The 25,167-nt window shown below is 44.2% G+C and overlaps 1 protein-coding gene across 1 annotated transcript in view; it reads right to left on the bottom strand.

The window, feature by feature from the left end:
• The window catches only part of FHIP1A (FHF complex subunit HOOK interacting protein 1A), a 305,889-nt gene that overhangs the window by 194,843 nt on the left and 85,879 nt on the right, over positions 1-25,167 (bottom strand). Inside the window, exon 2 of the mRNA XM_044300356.1 lies at positions 11,230-11,280. The gene's annotated coding sequence lies outside the window, so the exon portion shown is untranslated. The remainder of the gene's footprint in view (positions 1-11,229; positions 11,281-25,167) is intronic.

The raw sequence follows: 25,167 nt of genomic DNA on the forward strand, positions 1-25,167 counted from the left end.
AACATGTAATTGACTTCAACAAAGAGGAATAAAAAAAATGGCTTTACAATGATTAAAATGCCACTGATAAAACGTTCTCTGGCAAAACCTTTCCGTAAGATTTCTTGGGACCTCATAGAAATAAATCCAAGTAAAGAGGAATTTGCGTCAATGAAAAAAATGCAGTCAGTTATCCCACGGAAATGGGCAATTATAATGACTCTTCTAATTTTATAATTATGGTAAAAAGCATTCTGAATAAAATAAATAACTTTGTCATTTAATAAGTAAGAAAATTGTACAGATTGGGAGAGAGGTTAGCATCGGTGACATGCTTTACAAAAACATCCAGACAAAAAGCTGAATAATTAATGTGATTGATTATGTGATTCTTGTTAAATACAGTTTCTAAATGGGCAATGGTGACATATTTAAAGGTACCCTCAGCTCTCATCAAAAGATATAGGTTTCATAAGCAAAGAAAACTTTCTAGAAAAACTGATACACTGTATTATACCTAGTGCACGGTCTAAGGGAGTGGGGTATAATTTTGGGACTGTTTCTTTAGTGAAATATGAGTCCACTTGTCATTACTATCCAGTTTTTTTATTTTACTGTGCATAACATAGTGTTGTGCATGGACATCATACAGCAATGTCCTACTACTGAAATCAGTACAATACACGGCAGTAGTGAAGATTATTACTCTACTCCCGAAAACCGATCAGCAGATGGTTAATATCAATGTCCTGTACTACTACAGTCTTATCCCATGCTATGATGATGGCTTACAAATGCTATCTCTCTGAGACCTCATATCACTTTTACAAGAATTTTATTAAAAAAGAAATTGATTCTGATAACAGAAATGTATCAGTATATCCTAATATATATTTTTTTAAATGACCCATTTAATTCCTAAATGTAAAACAATCTAGATGCCCTTTGATAGTTTTGACCTACATTACTTATTTGGTACTAATTGTTTTCATTTCAAGATGTACTTCCAAAGAAGGGTGGTCTCTTTAACTTTAGCTCAAAATGTTGCTGCACAAGATCATTTCCAACTGATATAAATAATACATAAAATCAGACAGGGCCAGTACTCCATGAGGAAAGAAGAAAAGAGAAAAAGAAAGAAAGAGTTTTTCTAACTTCCGTGTAAATTTGTATCTGCAGACAATTAATTGCATTTGAGTGATAAAAGCAAAGGTCATGTATATAATCTGAAATTTTCAAATATTTGCAATCAATTAAATCTACTCACTTTCCTGATTTAGCTGTGGCTACTCTCCCTTCAGATTATCTACTCATACGGAAAACAAACACAATTTCATTTCTTTTAAACTATTTGTGCACAGCATTGAATATTCCTAAACCTAACACATTTATGATACCTTGGAATTGATGACCAGAACAGAGAGTCTAAAAATAATTATTCTAGATAAATCATTGAATTGAGGAATACTATAAAAGATCTTTCTGTGTTAGATATAATTAAAAGAGTTGCACTGAGAATGAATATAATATAACATAGGGAAGATTCCCACTTGATGGCTCCTTCAATATACTATAGAGCAGTGATGTCGAACCTTTTAGAGGCCAAGTGCCCAAACTGCAACCCAAAACCCACTTATTTATCGTAAAGTGCCAACACGGCAATTTAACCTAAATACTATAGTTCAATATAGTATATATTCCATGTACTTTATCATTATCTATAATAGCCTGCCTACATTCAGTGCCCTGCCTGTGCTGTTCATAGTGCGCCCTGCGCTGATGAATGGCAGGAAAAGTCTAAGGCATATTGGTACACCATAGACTTTTTTCACAGTGCGGGTGCCCACAGAGAGGGCTCTGAGTGCCGCCTCTGGCACCCGTGCCATAGGTTCGCCATCACTGCTATAGAGTAATCATGTCTTCTTGGTCACATGTTTGTTGGGATACTGTGTAATACTTAAATAGGTATTCTAAGTTTAGCAAAATACAGAAAACCACCAACATGCATCTGAATGCTTACCAGAAGCAGTATTACTACCCAGGTATGTAGCTAGATGCTCATGGGCCCTGGTGCAAGAGTTCAGCTTGGGCCCCACTTCCCTCAGTGTTTTGTGGCCAGGGGCAGGAAAGCAAATAGCATTTGTGCTGCCTGGGGCAAAAATTGAAATGCCACCCCCATGCCAAATTCTTGACCTAACCCCTTCCCCCCAGCCAGAGGTGTAACTTGACCTGCATACACTTTCTATAATACTGGTATATTTGGGCCTCATCCAGTTCCTGGGACCGGTAGCGACTGCTACATATGCACCCCCTTTAGCTACGCCCTTGTTACCACTGTAGCTCACAAGCTGGCTTTTTTCACATGCATTATCTTGCTCAGCTCTGTTCAGCTCAGTTGTTTTTATGTTGCCAGGGCTAGCTGTAGTTGGCATTAGTAATGTAATGGACTACAGTTCCTATGGTTTCTCTCAACTCTCACAGACATTGCCTGTATTCAGTGGCGTGACCCGGGGGAGGGGGGGTGCAGACAGTCACAGTGGAACTGTGGTATGTGGCAGTTAGGAGTGGTGCAGACAGTCACAGTGGTACTGTGGTGTGTGGCAGTTGGGAGTGGTTTAGGCAGTCACAGTGGCGCTGTGGTGTGTGGCAGTTAGGAATGGGGCAGACAGTCACAGTGGCACTGTGGTGTGTGGCAGTTAGGAGTGGTGCAGACAGTCACAGTGGTACTGTGGTGTGTGGCAGTTAGGAGTGGTTTAGGCAGTCACAGTGGCGCTGTGGTGTGTGGCAGTTAGGAGTGGTGCAGACAGTCACAGTGGCACTGTGGTGTGTGGCATTTAGGAGTGGTGCAGACAGTCACAGTGGCACTGTGGTGTGTGGCAGTTAGGAGTGGTGCAGACAGTGGCACTGTGGTGTGTGGCAGTTAGGAGTGGTGCAGACAGTGGCACTGTGGTGTGTGGCAGTTAGGAGTGGTGCAGACAGTCACAGTGGCACTGTGGTGTGTGGCAGTTAGGAGTGGTGCAGATAGTCACAGTGGCGCTGTGGTGTGTGGCTGTTAGGAGTGGTGCAGACAGTCACTGTGGTGTGTGGCATTTAGGAGTGGTGCAGTCACAGTGGCACTGTGGTGTGTGGCAGTTAGGAGTGGTGCAGTCACAGTAGCACTGTGGTGTGTGGCAGTTAGGAGTGGTGCAGACAGTCACAGTGGCGTGTGGCAGTTAGTAGTGGTGCAGACAGTGTGGTGTGTGGCAGTTAGGCGTGGTGCTGACAGTCACAGTGGCACTATGGTGTGTGGCAGTTAGGAGTGGTGCAGACAGTCACAGTGGTACTGTGGTGTGTGGCAGTTGGGAGTGGTTTAGGCAGTCACAGTGGCGCTGTGGTGTGTGGCAGTTAGGAATGGGGCAGACAGTCACAGTGGCACTGTGGTGTGTGGCAGTTAGGAGTGGTGCAGACAGTCACAGTGGTACTGTGGTGTGTGGCAGTTAGGAGTGGTTTAGGCAGTCACAGTGGCGCTGTGGTGTGTGGCAGTTAGGAGTGGTGCAGACAGTCACAGTGGCACTGTGGTGTGTGGCATTTAGGAGTGGTGCAGACAGTCACAGTGGCACTGTGGTGTGTGGCAGTTAGGAGTGGTGCAGACAGTGGCACTGTGGTGTGTGGCAGTTAGGAGTGGTGCAGACAGTGGCACTGTGGTGTGTGGCAGTTAGGAGTGGTGCAGACAGTCACAGTGGCACTGTGGTGTGTGGCAGTTAGGAGTGGTGCAGATAGTCACAGTGGCGCTGTGGTGTGTGGCTGTTAGGAGTGGTGCAGACAGTCACTGTGGTGTGTGGCATTTAGGAGTGGTGCAGTCACAGTGGCACTGTGGTGTGTGGCAGTTAGGAGTGGTGCAGTCACAGTAGCACTGTGGTGTGTGGCAGTTAGGAGTGGTGCAGACAGTCACAGTGGCGTGTGGCAGTTAGTAGTGGTGCAGACAGTGGCACTGTGGTGTGTGGCAGTTAGGAGTGGTGCAGACAGTCACAGTGGCACTGTGGTGTGTGGCTGTTAGAAGTGGTGCAGACAGTCACAGTGGTACTGTGGTGTGTGGCAGTTAGGAGTGGTGCAGACAGTCACAGTGGCACTGTGGTGTGTGGCTGTTAGGAGTGGGGCAGACAGTCACAGTGGCACTGTGGTGTGTGGCAGTTAGGAGTGGTTCAGTCACAGTGGCACTGTGGTGTGTGGCAGTTAGGAGTGGTGCAGACAGTCACAGTAGCACTGTAGTGAGTGGCAGTTAGGAGTGGTGCAGACAGTGGCACTGTGGTGTGTGGCAGTTAGGAGTGGTGCAGTCACAGTGGCACTGTGGTGTGTAGCAGTTAGGGGTGGTTCCGACAGTCACAGTGGCACTGTGGTGTGTGGCTGTTAGGAGTGGGGCAAACAGTCACAGTGGCTCTGTGGTGTGTGGCAGTTAGGAGTGGTGCAGACAGTCACAGTGGTACTATGGTGTGTGGCAGTTAGGAGTGGTGCAGACAGTCACAGTGGCACTGTGGTGTGTGGCAGTTAGGAGTGGTTCAGTCACAGTGGCACTGTGGTGTGTGGCAGTTAGGAGTGGTGCAGACAGTCACAGTAGCACTGTAGTGAGTGGCAGTTAGGAGTGGTGCAGACAGTGGCACTGTGGTGTGTGGCAGTTAGGAGTGGTGCAGTCACAGTGGCACTGTGGTGTGTAGCAGTTAGGGGTGGTTCCGACAGTCACAGTGGCACTGTGGTGTGTGGCTGTTAGGAGTGGGGCAAACAGTCACAGTGGCTCTGTGGTGTGTGGCAGTTAGGAGTGGTGCAGACAGTCACAGTGGCATGTGGCAGTTAGTAGTGGTGCAGACACTGGCACTGTGGTGTGTGGCAGTTAGGAGTGGTGCAGACAGTCACAGTGGCACTGTGGTGTGTGGCAGTTAGGAGTGGTGCAGACAGTCACAGTGGCACTGTGGTGTGTGGCAGTTAGGAGTGGTTCCGACAGTCACAGTGGCACTGTGGTGTGTGGCTGTTAGGAGTGGGGCAGTCACAGTGGCACTGTGGTGTGTGGCAGTTAGGAGTGGTGCAGTCACAGTAGCACTGTGGTGTGTGGCAGTTAGGAGAGGTGCAGACAGTCACAGTGGCATGTGGCAGTTAGTAGTGGTGCAGACATTGGCACTGTGGTGTGTGGCAGTTAGGAGTGGTGCAGACAGTGACAGTGGCACTGTGGTGTGTGGCAGTTAGAAGTGGTGCAGACAATCACAGTGGCACTGTGGTGTGTGGCAGTTAGGAGTGGTGCAGATAGTGGCACTGTGGTGTGTGGCAGTTAGGAGTGGTGCAGTCACAGTGGCACTGTGGCGTGTGGCAGTTAGGAGTGGTGCAGACATTCACAGTGGCACTGTGGTGTGTGGCAGTTAGGAGTGGTGCAGTCACAGTGGCACTGTGGCGTGTGGCAGTTAGGAGTGGTGCAGTCACAGTGGCACTGTGGTGTGTGGCAGTTAGGAGTGGTGCAGTAACAGTAGCACTGTGGTGTGTGGCAGTTAGGAGTGGTGCAGACAGTCACAGTGGCGTGTGGCAGTTAGTAGTGGTGCAGACAGTGGCACTGTGGTGTGTGGCAGTTAGGAGTGGTGCAGACAGTCACAGTGGCACTGTGGTGTGTGGCAGTTAGAAGTGGTGCAGACAGTCACAGTGGCACTGTGGTGTGTGGCAGTTAGGAGTGGTGCAGATAGTGGCACTGTGGTGTGTGGCAGTTAGGAGTGGTGCAGTCACAGTGGCATTGTGGCGTGTGGCAGTTAGGAGTGGTGCAGACATTCACAGTGGCACTGTGGCGTGTGGCAGTTAGGAGTGGTGCAGACAGTCACAGTGGCACTGTGGTGTGTGGCAGTTAGGAGTGGTACAGACATTCACAGTGGCACTGTGGTGTGTGGCTGTTAGAAGTGGGGCAGCCAGTCACAGTGGCACTGTGGTGGTGGTGGCTGTTAGGAGTGGTGCAGACAGTCACAGTGGCACTGTAGTGTGTGGAAGTTAGGAGTGGTGCAGACAGTCACAGTGGCACTGTGGTGTGTGGCTGTTAGGAGTGGTGCAGACAGTCACAGTGGCACTGTGGTGTGTGGCAGTTAGGAGTGGTGCAGACAGTGGCACTGTGGTGTGTGGCAGTTAGGAGTGGTGCAGACAGTCACAGTGGCACTGTGGTGTGTGGCAGTTAGGAGTGGTGCAGACAGTCACAGTGGCACTGTGGTGTGTCAGTTAGGAGTGGTGCAGTCACAGTGGCACTGTGGTGTGTGGCAGTTAGGAGTGGTGCAGAAAGTCACAGTAGCACTGTGGTGTGTGGCAGTTAGGAGTGGTGCAGTGACAGTGGCACTGTGGCGTGTGGCAGTTAGGAGTGGTGCAGGAAGTCACAGTGGCACTGTGGTGTGTGGCAGTTAGGAGTGGTGCAGACAGTTACTGTGGCACTGTGGTGTGTTGAAGTTAGGAGTGGGGCAGACAGTCACAGTGGCACTGTGGTGTGTGGCAGTTAGGAGTGGTGCAGACAATCACAGTGGCACTGTGGTGTGTGGCAGTTAGGAGTGGTGCAGTCACAGTGGCACTGTGGTGTGTGGCAGTTAGGAGTGGTGGAGACAGTCACAGTGGCACTGTGGTGTGTGGCAGTTAGGAGTGGTGCAGACAGTTACAGTGGCACTGTGGTGTGTGGCTGTTAGGAGTGGTGCAAACAGTGGCACTGTGGTGTGTGGCTGTTAGGAGTGATGCAGTTACAGTGGCACTGTGGTGTGTGGCTGTTAGGAGTGATGCAGTTACAGTGGCACTGTGGTGTGTGGCAGTTAGGAGTGGTGCAGTCACAGTGGCACTGTGGTGTGTGGCAGTTAGGAGTGGTGCAGGCAGTCTCAGTGGCACTGTGGCAGAACAGTATGCAGGCAAGAGGCAGCAGACTAGACAGATGAAGTATTTTTTTTTATTCAAGGGCCTTGCTGCCTTGAATTTTCAATGGGGGGGAGGGGTGTTCAGAAGTCACAACGCTGCTGCCAGCCAGTGCCAGGGCAGAAATTTACAAGGGGCCCAAATATGGATGGGAAATGACCAGGTTTATTAACCTGTAGGATAGCAGTGCCGTACCTGTACGGCACTGCAGGAGGTGACTTGAGTCCCAGCGCTGTACAGGTATGGCAGGCTGATCGGGCAGGTGCAGCACCTGTGCACGTCCGATCAGCAGCACGGGACTGGCTGTCACTGACAACTGAGCCCCTGCTTTAGGGCAGGGTGCACCGGCATTAGTGAAAACTCCAGCCCGCTCTATAAAAATATAACATGATCCGTCCCATCAGGTGAACCTGTAAGAAAATATATAAAAGCTGTGCAAAAACAGCCGTTTTTTCTTCACCTTCATTCACAAAATATGTAATGCCAAGCTTACATTGTATTTTCATGGTGACAGATTCCTTTAAAATTTTCATTTACCAGCAATTTTCTGTTTACTAGCGATAAAAAATGTTATTTCAAACAAAATTAATATTTCAGTATAATTAAAGTATAACTGTCATATTATTATTTTTTGGGGGAGTATTGGATTGTGGTGATTAATATCTCCTTGGTGGCCCTATTTCAACTTTTCACTGTGTATTCAATTACCCCTTAATTCCACAGTTTTGTTCCCTGTACTGCCTACTTTTATCTGTGCTTAAAATCAGGTTGCTATGCAGGTCCGTCTATGTGTTGAAGGACGGAGGACGCAGAAGCACGCATCCTGCAAGGTCAGATTACAGACAGCCAGGGAGTGTAAGTAAATGATTAAACCCAGGTCCTCCCCAGCAGTTGATAGCAGTGCCTGGGCTGTGTGCACTTCTCCCTGTCCCTGCGCTTGGCAGACGCTCCCTTACTCAGCAGAGCTGGAGAATGCAGAGTTGAAGCAGCGCAGACCAGGGAAGGGAGATCTGCTGTCTGCTCAGTATATAAATGAAAGCAACATGTGGTAAGAGGACCCCTTTGTGCTGCAGGAGATTAACCCTTTAGGGGGAGGGCTCTGGTTACTGACACTTTTGGGGGGCTATTGTTACTGGCTAGTGAGGACAGGTGGGATTAGCCTCAGGGTGAGGGCAGTGGCTGCCATCTTAACTGAATAGTGAGATTGCAGTTTTATGCAGACTGGTTGCTAAGGGCTGAATCTTATTAAATTTGGGGTAAGTCAGTCTAATAGTAACTGATTCTGGAATATCATGTTATTAGTAACTACATATATGAAAATTGAAATTAGGGTCTAAGGCTTAGTTCACACGAACATGTGTGATCTGTGGCCGTAATGCGGCCTGCAAATCGTGGGCCGCAATACACAGCCACAGTTCCGTGTGCATTCCGCATCACGGATGCGGACCCATTCACTTCAATGGGTCCGCAAATCTGGAATCGCGGAACGGCCGCACGAGACGGGACCCCTCGGAAGCACTACGGAGTGCTTCCGTGGGGTTACGTCCCGTACCTCCGTTCCGCAAAAAGATAGAACATGTCCTATATTTTAGCGGAACGGGCGGATCGCGGACCCATTAAAGTGATCCGATGCGGCTGACCTACGGCCGGCGATCGTGCATTGCGGCCCGCTTTTTGCGAGCCGCAGCACGAGCACGGGTCACACAAGTTATAATCAAGCATCTGATCATAGGATAAGTAGCTCCTAGCACAGTCACTGAAATGTTGAATTGAGAAATGTAGCATACAGAAGGTTTATAATGGCATACATAGCTAGTCACCAGCATGGTAATAATAATGTCTACTTCTGTTAAAGGGGTTGTCCGGGTTCAGAGCCGTCATCACCCCTTCGGCATCCCTGATATGAGCATCAAAACATTTCATTACACTGCTAAGCGGAGGCGACAGCACCGGCTCTGATGGGCGGGCTTTAGTGCTGCCCTAGCCGTTTTACAGCCCATTAGTGCCAGTGACATCACCGAACTCACTGCTAGGCGGAAGCCACCGCCTAGCTTTCCCCATGGAGAGCCCAGCACATCATCACATCTCCAAAAAAAATGCCTTTGCCCTGCACAATTCAACGAAGGGCAAAGGAGAGCATCGGATCATGAAATGCTCTGATGCCCATATCAGGGAGACTGCCTGGGTGAAAACAGGGATATGTCTGAGTTTAGCTCTGAACCCAGACAACCCCTTTAAAGGCTTTTAAAGGCAGTATTCCTATATTATACATTACAGGGTTTGCCATAAATGTCTGAAGAGGATCACTCCTATCTGCAGAATGCGGGTCCCCTGACCCTGTCCCACCCGTCAATGCAACAGCTAGCAGCCACATCCAGACAAATGATGAATTAGTAGTTGGCAACCTGAATGTGCCAACTGGCACCTGCCTCATTAGTTGAGGTGGGGGTCAGGGGGAAACCCCATTTTGGAAATAGGTTTGGTACTTGCATCTATTGGACATTTTATATATATATATATATATATATATATATACACTCACCTAAAGAATTATTAGGAACACCTGTTCTATTTCTCATTAATGCGATTATCTAGTCAACCAATCACATGGCAGTTGCTTCAATGCATGTAGGGTTGTGGTCCTGGTCAAGACAATCTCCTGAACTCCAAACTGAATGTCAGAATGGGAAAGAAAGGTGGGCTACAACAGCAGAAGACCCCACCGGGTACCACTCATCTCCACTACAAATAAGAAAAAGAGGCTACAATTTGCACGAGCTCACCAAAATTGGACTGTTGAAGACTGGAAAAATGTTGCCTGGTCTGATGAGTCTCGATTTCTCTTGAGACATTCAAATGGTAGAGTCCGAATTTGGCGTAAACAGAATGAGAACATGTATCCATCATGCCTTGTTACCACTGTGCAGGCTGGTAGTGGTGTAATGGTGTGGGGGATGTTTTCTGGGCACACTTTAGGCTCGTTTAAATGCCACGGGCTACCTGAGCATTGTTTCTGACCATGTCCATCCCTTTATGACAACCATGTTCCCATCCTCTGATGGCTACTTCCAGCAGGATAATGCACCATGTCACAAAGCTTGAATCACTTCAAATTGGTTTCTTGAACATGACAATGAGTTCACTGCACTAAAATGGCCCCCACAGTCACCAGATCTCAACCCAATAGAGCATATTTGGGATGTGGTGGAATGGGAGCTTCGTGCATCCCTCAAATCTCCATCAACTGCAAGATGCAATCCTATCAATATGGGCCAACATTTCTAAAGAATGCTATCAGCACCTTGTTGAATCAATGCCACATAGAATTAAAGGGCTTCTGTCACCCCACTAAAGTGATTTTTTTTTTTTGGGCTAGTCAAATTAGTTATATTGCGATATATGACAATATAATTGTGTTACTTACTTTGATCCAGCAGTTTCTGTAAAAAACGAAGTTTTAATATATGTAAATTCGGTCTCTACCAGCAAGTAGGGCGGCTACTTGCTGGTAGCTGCTGCAGAAATCCGCCCCCTCGTCGTGTTGATTGACAGGGCCAGCCGGGATCTCCTCCTCCGGCCAGCCCTGTTGGCATTTCAAAAATCGCGCGCCTGTGTGGATTCGGCGCAGGCGCTCTGAGATGAGGAGGCTCGTCTCCTCAGAACTCCCTCAGTGCGTCTGCGCCGATGACATCACCGAAATAGAAGACGTCATCGGCGCAGGCGCACTGAGGGAGTGCTGAGGAGACGAGCCTCCTCATCTCAGAGCGCCTGTGCCGAATCCACACAGGCGCGTGATTTTTGAAATACTGACAGGGCTGGCCGGAGGAGGAGATCCCGGCTGGCCCTGTCAATCAACACAACGAGGGGGCGGATTTCTGCAACAGCTACCAGCAAGTAGCCGCCCTACTTGCTGGTAGAGACCGAATTTACATATATTAAAACTTCGTTTTTTGCAGAAACTGCTGGATCAAAGTAAGTAACACAATTATATTGTCATATATCGCAATATAACTAATTTGACTAGCCCAAAAAAAAAAAAATCACTTTAGTGGGGTGACAGAAGCCCTTTAAGGCAGTTCTGAAGGCAAAAGGGGGTCCAACACCGTATTAGTATGGTGTCCCTAATAATTCTTTAGGTGAGTATATATATATGGCATGTCCTGTGGATACAACATAAATGTCTAAGATGGGGATTTCATTGAATGGTTATTGAGCAATATACCAGAAATCAATGTGGCCCAGTTTAGGTGAAACATTTCACCTAAAAAATTGATACTATAATGCATTGTTTTTAAAGGTCTATCCTTAGGTATTGATTTAGGATTTTTTTAAACACAGGTATTAACTGACAGATACTGTACTCACCGAGCATATTGAAGATGTGATCCATTTATAGTGCCAGAGTCAATCCGTTCACTAAGGGAAATAAAAGAAAGTAAAGTTACTGGGAAATGCATAAAATACCAGTAAGAAATTACAAAACTGAAATCACAAGTATGGGAAATGTTAAAGTTAATAGTATATGTCAAGTAATGGCCAACCTGCAGCTCTCCAGCTGTTGTAAAACTACAACTCCCACCATGCCCTGCTGTAGGCTGATAGCTGTAGTCAGTCTGGGCATGCTGGGAGATGTAGTTTTGCAACAGCTGGAGAGCCTCAGGTTGGCCATCCCAGGTATATGTATAAGGGTAAGACCCTGATTTGCTTTGCTCAAAAGTTCATCTCACCTCAGGGATAATGAAAAGGGTTGTCTCATCTAAGACATTGGCGGCATATCGCTAGGATACTATCTATACCAGTGATGGCTAACGTTGGCACTCCAGCTGTGGTTAAACTACAACTCCCAAGATGCCCCCCTTGCTTGGCTGCTCTCAGAACTCTGTAGAAATAAATGGAGCATGCTGGGAGTCGTAGTTTCACCACAGCTGGAGTGCCAAGGTTAGCCATCACTGATCTATACTATCTACTAGATATATTTCAGCTATCATTTATACCAGAAAACTGGTGTAAATGAATATAAATGTGTCAGGGCTGATGAAACCACCCACATGTTGCCCCCTGCCACATCCTCTTTTTGGAAAGTGGTAAGAGTGGTGTAGAAATGACACTTGCTCCTAGATTTAGGAATGGAGCTTTTTTATTCCAGAAAATTGGTGTAGGGGGAATGATAAATTCCTTCTTTGTGTCCAGCGTATTCTTTCAGTACTCCTAGTATACAAAAGGTAAAGCTTTTTTGCTGTATTGGTTACTAGGGGTATCACCATATTTGGGTCCTAGGTGTGTTTGGAAGGGTGGGACGGGATGCACATTAGATCTCTGTCCTAGGTGAAGGAACCCCTAGCTACAGCTCGGGATGTTCTACAACTTCTATATATGTCTGTCACTGGTTCTATAGAGGACCGTTCACCTCTGACATGTTATAAGAAATTGTTGTATTACTCATAAGATTACAGTCCTGGAACATCTTTAATTAGAACTCTATGCTGTGAAGTTTCTATGTCATTCCTCCTGGAACTGTATGAATAAGGCCTGGCCTACATGGAGAAATGTGACAGAATAGTGGTAACTATTGAGATACAGGTGCAATACAAAGCCATACATGTAGTGTGCAGTTTAGTAGACTGTAGCTGTTGGTTTATTCATACACCTCCAGGAGGAATAACAGATAAAGAGCACAAGTTCTAAAGATGCTCTAGAATTTATATTTCATGAACAGAAGAATACAAGTATTTATTAAAGTATTTGGTATGGCTGTATTATTGGTTTTATTGCTGTTTGCATCGTGGTAGCATACACTGAAAAGGGGATGCCTGTACCTGACAGTGTGATTAGGTGTTCTATATTTATTTGATGCTGTTTACAGTGAGTGGTCAGGGGCCTAAGTAAGCCAAAATATGCTGCAGCATGCTACCATTTTCCACAAGTGGGAATGATATTGTATGTGGGCTGGTTGGGTATGTGTGCCAGGGCTGCTTTTTCATCCTAGACCATGCAGCACCCTAGCTATGCCCCTAGTGTGGTACATCAATACTATACTAGTGTGATTTTTCAAATAAGGCCAGTGTATCAACTTCTCTAGGCGAGAACATTTAAAAGAAAAATCAAGTACTTAACATATATTTATTCATGTAGTGTTCACACAAGCATGGGAAGAACATACAAACTCTATGCACATGTTGCTTTTAGTCAGATTCAAACCCAGAACCACAGCATTGCACGGCAACAGTGCTATCCACTGAACTACCATGGTGCCCACATTGTGGTAGGGGTTCTGTTCAGCTGCTGAGCTGTTCCCACTTGTTGCTCTGTTGTGGCAATGCTGGCCCTGTTCTTTATTCCAATGAATCTTAGAGCAGGAACTGGGTTTAATGAGATCAGTTTGAAGAGTCAAGTGGACTTACATAATATGTTCAAAATGTGTTCATTTTGGACTATATATATATATATTTTTTATATTAACAATTTTTATTGTTTTTATCAAATGATCACACATATCCATAAGAATGAAGTCATATCTCAGACAAATGAAATACAGACATATGAGTTACAAACATGAATTTGGACTATATTTTTTTTAATTAAGGCGTACATGTATAGTACTCTTCAAAGTACTATATGCAGTAGATGATGGAGAGAGCAGAGCAGGCATACTCCTATGGTGTCACCTCCTCCACAATTCCATAGCCTGGTCCTGTCCAACACACAATCATAATCTTAGTCCTCTCCCTCCCTGCCACTTTTATCAGACCACAATACGTCTTCATGGGCTCCTTGGCCCCCCAAACGACTCCGTCCTCTGTATTTGCCCTGAGTGTTATTGTCACTATGGCTACTAGTGCCACTACCACCAACACCATCGCTACAGGTTAATATACAGGAGCCAAACAGTGAAAGACACACTGCCATAAGTACCATATACTAACAATTCCATGTATCATACCAGTAATAAAAGTGTACACAAGTTAGCCCAAGATTGCAAGAAAGGTGCCCATGGCCAACAGTGAACACCATAAACCTACATAAAAAGTTCACACCATAGAATCAACAACAATAATAATCTTTATTAAATGATATAACTACCACATAATATAAAAAATGAGTATGCAAAAAGAAAGGCAGTATCACCGGGGAGGAAATGCCAGAGAAATATATTACAATATTAATAACATGTTTCTTATTAACATAACATACACTAAAATAGTAAGAGTAAAAACCCTAATACAAATAATATATATCAGTTGAGTACAGTATGTGCTAAATACAGCTGAGCAAAATGAATCTAAATGTACAAATCCCCAGCCACTCAATGAGTGCACATGTAAAAGTAATGAATGTATATCACCAATGACAATTCCACCCTGAAGTGCCTTTTTCTGAGGGTGGTGTCACCAGGACAATATATTCAGGTGGGCTTATTATTGGGCTTTAAAGTAAATGTCTCATCAGAAAATGACCTATTGTTTAAATCACGTTTTTATGTTTCGGGGATGTTATTTTTAATTCTCCATGTCAATATCTGTATTTAAACAAAAAACATAAAATCCTGCAGTTTTCACACTGACCACTAAGCCTAATAATAGGTGTCACTTCTTGGTCTGTACAGATCACTTTACTGCAGTTCTCTGCTTATCTACAACACAGTGGTGTTATCATTACGAGCAGGATCAGAATGATCCACAATAGGTGATTGTCAAAGCGTATCTGTTCTTTACTTGTGCAATGACCTCTGCACAGGTCACAGAGCATGCCCAGAAAACTCTCTAATATAAGTCAATAGGGTCCCCTCCTGACCATTGTGTCTATGGTCCATGGGGCTGGTGTAAAGCAATTGTCTTTAAAGGGTTTCTGTCACCAGAATTAACCCTATTAAACTAGCTGACATTAGCGATGTGCTAATGTCAGCAGACTATAACTCTCCTAATCTTATGCTTATAGATGCCCAATAGATGCACAATTTGATGATATGCTAATTAGCCTCTAGGAGGGGGGAGGGCATTGCTCCTGCTCCTAGAGGCTCTGTTCGCCCGCCTCAAGTCACGCCCTGCCGTCCTTGATTGACAGGGCCAGCATTCATCTTTTCCTGCCAGCCCTGTGCGCTGGATAAATCTCGGGCCTGCGCAGTACCAGCACACAGGGTCGGCAGGAGGAGATGAACGCTGCCTGGCCCTGTCAATCAAGGATGGCTGGGCGTAACTTGAGGTGGGTGAGCGGATTCTCTAGGAGCAGGAGCAACCCCCCCCACCCCCCCCCCCCCGCTTCTAGAGGCTAATTAGCATATAACCAAAATCAAAATTGTGCAGTAACGGGGACATCCATAAGCATAAGATTAGGAGACTAAGGGTCTCCTGACATTAGCACATCGCTAAGTTTAATAGGGTTAATTCTGGTGACAAATACCCTTTAATGCATTGTAAATGCTGTTAAGAACAGCTCAGGCAAGATGACAGCCTCCGTAATAATGTTCAGTAAGTAGAATAAAAAATGTGCAATTAGAAAATAAAAAGAGATTAGAAAAAAGCATATGTTACTATCTGGTTTTAACTGCCAGATACAATTTTTGGTGACACATTTCCTTTATATGATTAGAGGGAAGGCACACCAAAACGCACGTCGTGGTGTCCGCCATCCTGGTGGTGAAACTTACACGTGCTGCACATGCCTCTACCACCACCAACACATGTATTTGAGTCATCCGCTCTGCGCCTATGCCTGAACCTCGGCCTCATAGCAGTTCAAAGACTCTTCTCATACAACTTAAAAAGAGGAAGACTATATTGAGTATCTTGCATAGGACATAGGGCGTTGTTGGATCTTCTTAAGGAAAAGAAAGCACCCACTAGGAGAAAACACTAACCCTGGTTTCACACCTAAGCGTTTCTCAAACGCGCGTTTTTATGCGCGTTTTTGTCGCGCGTTTTTATGCGCGTTTTTTGTAATAGTAAACGCGCGTTTGACGCGCGTTTGGGTGATTGACAGCAGTGTTGTCCAAAGAGTCTATGGCCCAAACGCGCGTCAAACGCCCCAAAAAAAGCTCCTGAACTTGTTTATGCGTCGGGCGTTTTACAGCGCGTTCAAACGCGCTGTAAAACGCGAAAATGTGAACCAGCCCCATAGGGAAGCATTGGTTTTCATGTGTTGCGCGTTTTACAGCACGTAGGAACGTGCTGTAAAACACTCAAGTGTGAACTTAGGGTAAAGACACAAATTACTTAAATGAAAGGTTTCTCTGGGGATGCAAAAACAAGGAGCAGGTAGAATGCGTTGACCCCTGGCTCAATGGTATGGTGTCAGACTCAGAGGTGATACTGACATTGTCTTGCTGTGACTGAGAGAATGAGTGATCCATCCAGTCCACTATGTCATCCTCCTTTCAATAATAATCCATTGCTTACCAGAAGTGAGGGAGAACTGTGGCCTGCTGTTACTACTACTGGCCATTTGGCTGGTGCCAACTGTGCTGCTACTGCTGTTTGCACTACTACAGCCACCCACATTCTTACTCGTGGGTGAAGAGGCACAGGCCTTTCTTTTTTCAACAGGTTTTTGGAAATTAAAAAAGTGCAATTGGGTAACCCCTGTGAACAAAATATATACCGCTATTGACCCACTAAAAGATATTTATTTGTGTACTTACTGTAAAAACGCTAGAAAAAGTTTTTTCAGAAAATAAAAACACAGCTATACTAGGTTACTTGGATGTGACAAAAATATACACTGCTATTGACACACAAAAATATGCCTATTTTTTCACTTACAGACAGTAGAAAATTACAACAGATTTTTGGGAAACAGCAAAAGGCTTAATTGGAGATCCCCTGTGTGCGACAAAAAGATACGTGCGACTAAATATGCTTATTGCACATGTATAAACTGTACAAACTTGGTGCAAATTGTGTAGTGATAACACTGAAATAAATGCTGCTGGTGATGCTACGAAATATGCCTTTTGCACACATATGAACTGTAGATGCTTTGCAACAGGTTTTTGGACATAAAAGGCTGGCTAATGCACATAAAAAATGAGTGCTGTCTCTTTAAAAGCTCATGTCTCCCCTGTAGTGCAACATATGAAGTTACAGGCACACAATACAATAATTGCCCCTATCCTGTCCCTAATGATAGAAGCTGACTTTCTACCTAGTAACTCAATCTGCCCAACTAAATGTATCTTCTTCACAATCCCTATACCGTCTCTGCAGGACCCTAAAATGACTGGCTTATGTGTGACTGTCAGAGACATGGCAGACACTTCCTATCATATTGGTGGCTGTGCTTCAGAGAAAACATAGACCCTGATAGACCAGCCAATACCCTCCCTCCTGATTGGCTGTCAGGCTGACTGCAAAGCATTTTGGGCAAGCCCGTTGACCAGGGCCTAACCTGAGGTCATGTGATCCTCCATCATCCTCATCCCTGCATTGTTTCGCTCACTTTAATGTAAAATGGTTCCACTTTGCGCAATCCATCTAAATGCCAAAACTGTGGATCCGTTTGGGTGAAGAATTTTTGTGAAGTTCATGACTACTACAATTAATTTTAAATTAATTCACTCTTCTCTAATCCCAATATTAGTAAGTTCAATGTAGGCCTTTACAAGGCTCGAACATTTGCTACCCATGCAACACACAAATTATGTGTCACAACAAAAGTGCAAGTCACTCTGCAACCCCATTTATTCCTATAACAGCCCTCCTACACTACGTTTTTTGGTCGCACGACAGCTGGCACGCCTAAAATAGTCATGTAGATGTACCCTTAGGATAAATCTAATGTTTAGCAAAGCAAAGCATTCAAAGGGCAATTCGGTCCAAAGTTTAGGAAAACTTTGATTAGCAACTAAGCCAAATTTCCTTACGCTTCATGGTAACAAATCAGTTTTTCCTAAAATGGTGGCTGCACATGTTACAAAGTGAAAGTAAGAAGCCCAGGAACACAAGATCACCCATAATGCCGTACAGCCAACCAATCCGCAGATCGCCAGTCGCTGTGATGTCCCACGTGGTCTCCGCCATTGTCCTCTGAGCTGAGCATAGGTAGAGATGTAATCATATGCTAGGGACAGTGTCGCTGAAAACGATTAATAGAAGAATGTTGGAGAAGAAGAGTGCAGGGAGACTGCAGGGAGAGTGCAGTGAGAGAGCAGGGAGACTGTGGGGAGGGTGCAGAGAGAGTGCAGGGAGACTTATTGTGTATCAGTTTTATTTATTTATACCTACATAGCCCTAAATGTAATGCAATACCATTAAGATGGAAACCTTTATTATCCCAGTGCCAGCGTGCCATTCAATACCATCCAGTCTGCATCCAGTTTGGGCCAGATAAAATGCGGGTACGTTGCGGGAAAATACGTGATTTATCCTGCAAACATTTTAATGCGTTTTGCACGCGCGTGGGAAAAATCGCCATGTTTAGTACCCAAACCAGAACTTCTTCACAGAAGTTTGGGTTTGGGTTAGGTGTTGTGTAGATTGTATTATTTTCCCTTATAATAGCTTTCTTCAGGACCTGGGTAAAGGACCTTTGTTGACATCACTGCACTCATCACATGAGCCATCACGTGATCCATCACCATGGTGATGGATCATGTGACGGACCATGTGATTACCGCAGTGACGTCACCACAGGTCATTTTCCTCCTGCACAGCAAAGAAGAAGAAAGAAGAGAAGCCACACTGCGCGAACAAGTGGATTAAGGTGAGTTAAATTATTTTTTATTTTATTTTTAACCCCTTCAGCCCTATTTTACTAAGCATTCTGTATTAAGAGTGCTATTATTTTCCTTATAACCATGTTATAAGGGAAAATAATAATGATCGGGTCCCCATCCAGATCATCTCCTAGCAACCATGTGTGAAAATCGCGCCGCATCCGCACTTACTTGCAGATGTTTGCGATTTTTACGCAGCCGCATTCACTTCTGCAGGGCCCGTGCGTTGCGTGAAAAACGCACAAAAATAAAGAATGCTGCGATTTTCACGCAACACACAAGTGATGCGTGAAAATCACAGCTCATGTGCAGAGCCCCATAGAAATGAATGGGTCCGAATTCAGTGCAGGTGCAATGCGTTCACCTCACGCATTGCACCCGCGCGGAAATCTCGCCCGTGTGAAAGAGGTTTTAGGAGGGGCAGGTCTTAATGATGACCACCCTCATCTTATGCTGGCTTTACTTCTTTCTAATCATCTTTCAAAGTCTCTATGTCCTTGAAAAGTCAGCAAGGTGCAGAGAGAGGAGGAGCTGGATGTTCCTGATGACATATTCTCATCGATATTAGATGATGTGGAAAAGGAGGAAAAGCAGATGGCAGAAGAGGGCTCCCACCTGTAGGGCAGGAGACTGTTGGGATTGAAGAAGTGGGTATGTCAGAGTTTCTTAATATTCATTGTTTACTGTCAAATAATTTCCAGGAGATTGCAGACAAGAACAGCAATAATGTGCATATTGTCCCACGACCTTACCCAACAAACCCCATACCAGAAACAATACCTGTTTAAAGGTGCCGCATGGCCATTAACAATGAAGAAGGGATATACAGTGCGGTCTTCATTAGTAAATGAAAGACAGCTGCGGGCTAATCAGCCGTTCGGTTCTTCGCCGCATGGCCGCAACCCGCCTGCAGAACAGAGGGGTCTGGGTATACTTGATTTATAGCAATTTGTGACAAATTTATTTGTAACTAATCTAATTTATTAGCTAATTTCTGCAAAGTTGCTGAATAGAATTTTTCAAAACTTCGCTCATCTCTAGATATAACCGCAAGGTTAGATTTACTGATGCAGTTTTGGAAGCCAAAATCATTAGTATATAAAAGTAGAGAAAGGATAAAGAACAGATACTACTCTTTTTTTAAATTCATTCCTGGTTTTGGCTTCCAAAACTGCATCTGGAAGTATAAACATGTGGCCATACCCTTATGACGCTGAATTATAAACAGATGCAATATGCATCATTCTAATCCACATGGGTCTCATTTGCTCCCACAGTATATGTATGTAATACCAGGCCTACTTAATTTAGCAAACTAATTAGGACATAGCTTTCACAGAAAATTCACACTCTCTCACTTGGCAAACCTTGTAATGGCTTTTCTATAACACAGAGTTACCGCTTCTTACGGCTAATGTGCTCGTTGTGTGATATCATCTAATTTGTTTCCTCTAGTTTGAGGCTGCCAGCATGTGTCAGTGGAGAGCAAGAATTTACCAAAAAGAGAGGGTCATCTGTTCAGTGCAACATAATTATAACTCAAAGTGCAGTATAAAAACATTCACCAGATACTATAGCAATCATGACTGTAAAATGACAGAATGTGCCTCATCTATCAAACCTGTCCTGACCATACCATCCAGTTTCAGCCAATGTTCTATTTTGAAGCACAAAATAAAAAATGAAAGCTGAACCTGGTTGCTATGGGCAATATTATAAATCACAGAAAATGACTGTTGCCAACATAGATCAGGACATTTAAAGGGGTTTTCCAGGTTCCTGATATTGATTGACCTACCTTCATGATAGGTGATTAATATCCAATTGGTGAGGGTCCGACACTCTGCATTACTTCTAATCAGCTGCTCACTGCAGCCTCTGCAGATTTTGGAACTAGCTCTGTGAATGGAATAAGAAGCACAGCTCCATTTAAAGTGTAGTGGCCATGCTGGGTACTGCAGCTCATTCAATGGTAGGTGAACTGCAGTACCCAGCACAGCCACTACGCTTTGAACGGAGCTGTGGTTCCCTCCCCATTCACAGAGCTAGTTCGAGCTACAGAGGCTGAAGGGAACACCTGATCGGCGAGGATACGGGGTGTTGGACCAATCCGATATTAATGACCTATCCTGAGGATAGGTTATCAATATCAGGAACATGGAAAACCCCCTTTAAGCTCGGCCCTCAGGACTGCTTACCCTGGCTCCATGATACCCAGAAATGTTCAGGAAACTCCTATAAACTGCAGGCATTGCTGTAAATTTCCACAAACCCTGCCATTTCCGTCAGCCCTGCTCCTTGCCGAAACTGTTGGCAACTATTGTGTTTTATCTTAAGAAGTTTGTATAATAACTATGAGTTTGAGACAATACCAATACCAAAATATCATGCCACTACTTAAAGGGTTACTAACTTTTCAAAATACTTTTGATATGTTATAGAGATATGAAAAGTTTAGATCAGTGGGGGTCTGAGCACTGAGACCCCCATGATCTCTAGAGCGCGGAGATAGAAGCACGCGCGCAGCGGGCTCTCTCTCCTCACTGCATGAAACGTGCAGCATCTACAAGTGTTTCTCTTCCCTTGCTCTAGGACTTGTGGTGGTCTCTGCGCTCAGACCCCCACCTAACTTTTGTTATGCCTCTATGACACATCAAAGGTTTTTGGAAAAGTTGTGAATAATTCCAATATTTTGACACCCTGAAGTCATTCTATACATTCTCTATGCAAAAATACATTTTGCTAGCTGGAAGACAACAAAAAGTACAGTGTGAAAGGATGGGGGCAGGCAATGTGCAAAAGGAACAGCTAAAAAGAATGATGTAAAAAAAATATATTTTATAACAGCAAATAACAAACACACTTGTGTATGGACCATGCCCCAGAAAACTGCAAAAAAAAAAAAATTATGCATATTTTTTTAAACCAATGAAATACCTGTGCTGATACTTTTCTAAACCGATATGACAGCATATTAAAAAGCAGCAACAATAAAATCCACTCCCTAGCAACAGGAATACAATACAACAGGGTAGTGTGGTATTACACATCGCTGACTTTGAATTATTTATCTAAATAACTGTATTCATTACAGCGGAGCTCAGATTACAATACTTGTAGATGTCATGACAGTAGATAATATATAAAGACTGCTTATTACCACTATGCACATTAGAATTAATATTAAATGCCTTCCACAGCAATGTATATGAACTAGTTCCAAAATTAGAGGGAAAGTACTGTTATATTGTTTTATATAGATTTTTACATTCATTTGCATGTAGATGCTAATATAATGTAATCAAATGGATATGCACATGATAAATAAAAAATAAATAATAAAAAAGCATAATCTCTTCACTGATCCCCCACTTCTCCCATTCCAAGGTTGCTTGGTCCCTGATTGGATGCAATGTTCAAATGCCCTTGTGTTGGGACGTGGAGAGTGACGGGAGACAGAGCAGCCCTAGAAGGGGAGCGGCAGGGATCGGTGAGGTGAGAAGATGAGATCACTAGTAGGACCAAGAAAAACTGTCAGAAATGTATTCCAATAGTACCCATCATATTATGTGTTTAAAACAGGCCTAGTGTATTAATACAGAGGACGAATGGTTCAGCATCCTTCAGTGTGGCCAGGTACTGACAAAATAATGAGTCTCAAAGGTCCAGCAGAAGGTAGTCCCGTTGAAGCTGACATAAGAGGTAATCACTGACCACTAGGGTCTGTTTTACAGGCTGATTCATAAATAACCAATTAAACCTCATTGATCATGTCTGTAACTTGTATGTACACAACTAATAACAAGAACACTTCCAAAGTGGAAATGCACATGTTCTGTAAGGATGATGGGTGGATCCAGCCCGGCACTAAACTACATTATTCAACTATTGCTACCCTCTAAATGCAGTTTAAGCCTTTATTAGCACTTAATAAAGAGTAAAATATGTCAATGTAACAATAATAATATTACTATATGCTTTTGAAGATATCATCTACAGAAGCTCTCATTGTACAGACATTCATGTACTGTATTGTGTTATATTGAGATAATTCATCTCTAACCGCAAGTAACTAATTTTCCTTTCTGGCAAAATAAGTCATTAATTTTAATGAAACCATAGTGTATTCCAAATTATAAGTCCATAGGTGTACAGTGCAGTCTTTTGATTCTTATTCCTTATCTTCTAGTACAGACACTGTTAATTCCAACAGAAAAAATACTCAATGTGCAATCCTACAAAGAACCATTCAAAAGAAAAAGCATTGTGAATTATTTATGAAATACATTGATTCTACTTATTTTATTATTTAATAGAAGCATTAATGCCAGGAGGGGAACCCCTAGGTGTGCTACACACAAGAAGAAGAATCCCTGCAGAGTTCAGTCCAGTTGTCCTGCTTTATACTCCGCAGCAGCCAGTCCGCTTCAAAGTCTAGGTGCGCTATCAAAGAATACAGTCTTTCTGTTAAGTTACAACTCATTTGTAGTCTATGTGTCCATAATTGTTCAATGACTATGATAAATATTTGAAGAGGAAAGGTTCCATAGCAATAGCCCTGATAGCCATCACTTTTTAGGGCCTGAGGTATAAGTAATTACTGTGCATGTACAGGAGGAGCAGTTCTAAACTTGAGTATATCACGTCACAAATGCCATTGAAAGCCACTGATAAAGTCAATTAAAATATTATTGTTATTGTTTACTTAACTCATTAAAGGGGTTGTCCCATCTCAGATAATGGGGGCATATCGCTAGGATATGCCCCAGTTGTCTGATAGGTGCGGGTCCCACCGCTGAGTAGTGATGGACGGACATCTGCCAGGACGGTTCGCAAACGCGATCGCGCGGACACGTTCGAATGTTCGCGAACCGCAAGTTTGCGGTGGGTCCTATTTATTTTAATGGCAGGCGAACTTGAAAAACCTTCAGCTCATATTTGCAGCCAAGAAATAATTACTAGACAGTGACATACCAGATGTATATGGACAGTGACATACCAGATGTATATGGACAGTGACATACCAGATGTATTATTTAAATTTGCGATCTCCATTCATAATTTTTTTCAATGCGAAATATCAGCAATATAATTTTTGGGTACGCGCATGCGCAAATACACTATACAGTACCCAAATGCACTATAAACAAAATATAGTATATTATAATATTGTTGTCACTACCAGAGCTTTGAGACGTTCTCACAGCTCTGTTTCTCCACCCCTGTGATGATGTCACTACTAGAGCTTGGAGGAGTTGCCTCTGCCCTGTTTCTCCACCCCTGTGATGAGGTCTTTACTTTTTGTTTCCTTCCTCCCAGCTGTCCCTCCTGTGTTTGATTTCGTTGTCTTTAAATCACCCCTCCTCTTTTGTAGAGGTGCGGATTATACTTTTCATTTGAGCTGTATCTCTCGCTTGAGTATCTGCACCTATGTGATATCTTTTCACTGGATCTGTGTTCTGCTGAAGCAATTCCTCTGGATATTGTCTGCTGACTTTGGATCTGTTTTCACTGCGGCTGCAGCTCCTCCAGTTAAGTGTACATTCATTTGTGATTTTCTGTTTGCTGGATCCCAGGTGACCCTGACTCCCTCCGTGTCTAGTGTAGGGAGCCGGTGGTCGTGTCCCCTCACTATTGTAGGGTGTTCAGGTGTTATATAGTCGAGGTACGAGGATATGCGATCATCCACCATTGGGGTGTTCGCATAGGCTGAGCAGCTTAGGGAGAGCTTTTAGGGTCTGACAGGGTTCACCCTTTATCCTCCCTAGTTTGGGTCCGGTCACTGCTTTTCACTGTGTAGGCTCTTGTTGCTCACTTACAGCCATGACAATTGTACAAGGAAGGCAATCCATTAGTATATACATAAAGATAAAACATAACCTTTAATAATATTACTATGAGGGTCCATTCACACGTCCGTAAGTGTTCTGCGGATCTGCAAAACAAGAACACCGGCAATGTGCATTCCGCAATTTGCGGACCGCCCATCGCCATCACTATAATAGAACATGCCTAATCTTGTCTGCAATTGCGGACAAGAATAGGACATGTTCTATTTTTTTGCGGAAACGGAAGCACAGAAGCGGAAGTGCGGATCCGCAAATGCAGATGCGGACTTCACATTCTGGCCTCATTGAAAATGAATGGGTCTGCACCCGTTCCGCAAAATTGCGGAACGGATGTGGACCCATTTTGCGGACGTGTGAATGGAAAAAATATCCCTCAAAATGAAAATAATTTAAATTATTAAAGGTAAGCAAAAAGCATAGATGTGGTAGGCAATAACAAGTGCTCGACGGCACCAAATCAGAAACCATATGTCCTACCACATTCTGGGGAGTTCCAGTGCACATCCATGAATCCCGGAGGGAAAGCAAAAACCATCTATCCCTGGGCTAGATGATGATGTGGTCTTGAAGGAGAGAGTGGGCAAAGAATGTTGCCCTAGAGAGGGGTGTTATTCTGACCCTGATAGCCTAACCACAGACCATGTAAGTACCTATTAAACTTCTGGCATGCATATACAATGGCAAGACATTCCTATTCAATCTGGGCATATCTTTGTTCTGTTGAAGACATGATGGAAACGCCACTGG

This window comes from Bufo gargarizans, chromosome 1 (assembly GCF_014858855.1).
Source record: "Bufo gargarizans isolate SCDJY-AF-19 chromosome 1, ASM1485885v1, whole genome shotgun sequence".
Classification (NCBI taxonomy): Eukaryota; Metazoa; Chordata; class Amphibia; order Anura; family Bufonidae; genus Bufo; species Bufo gargarizans.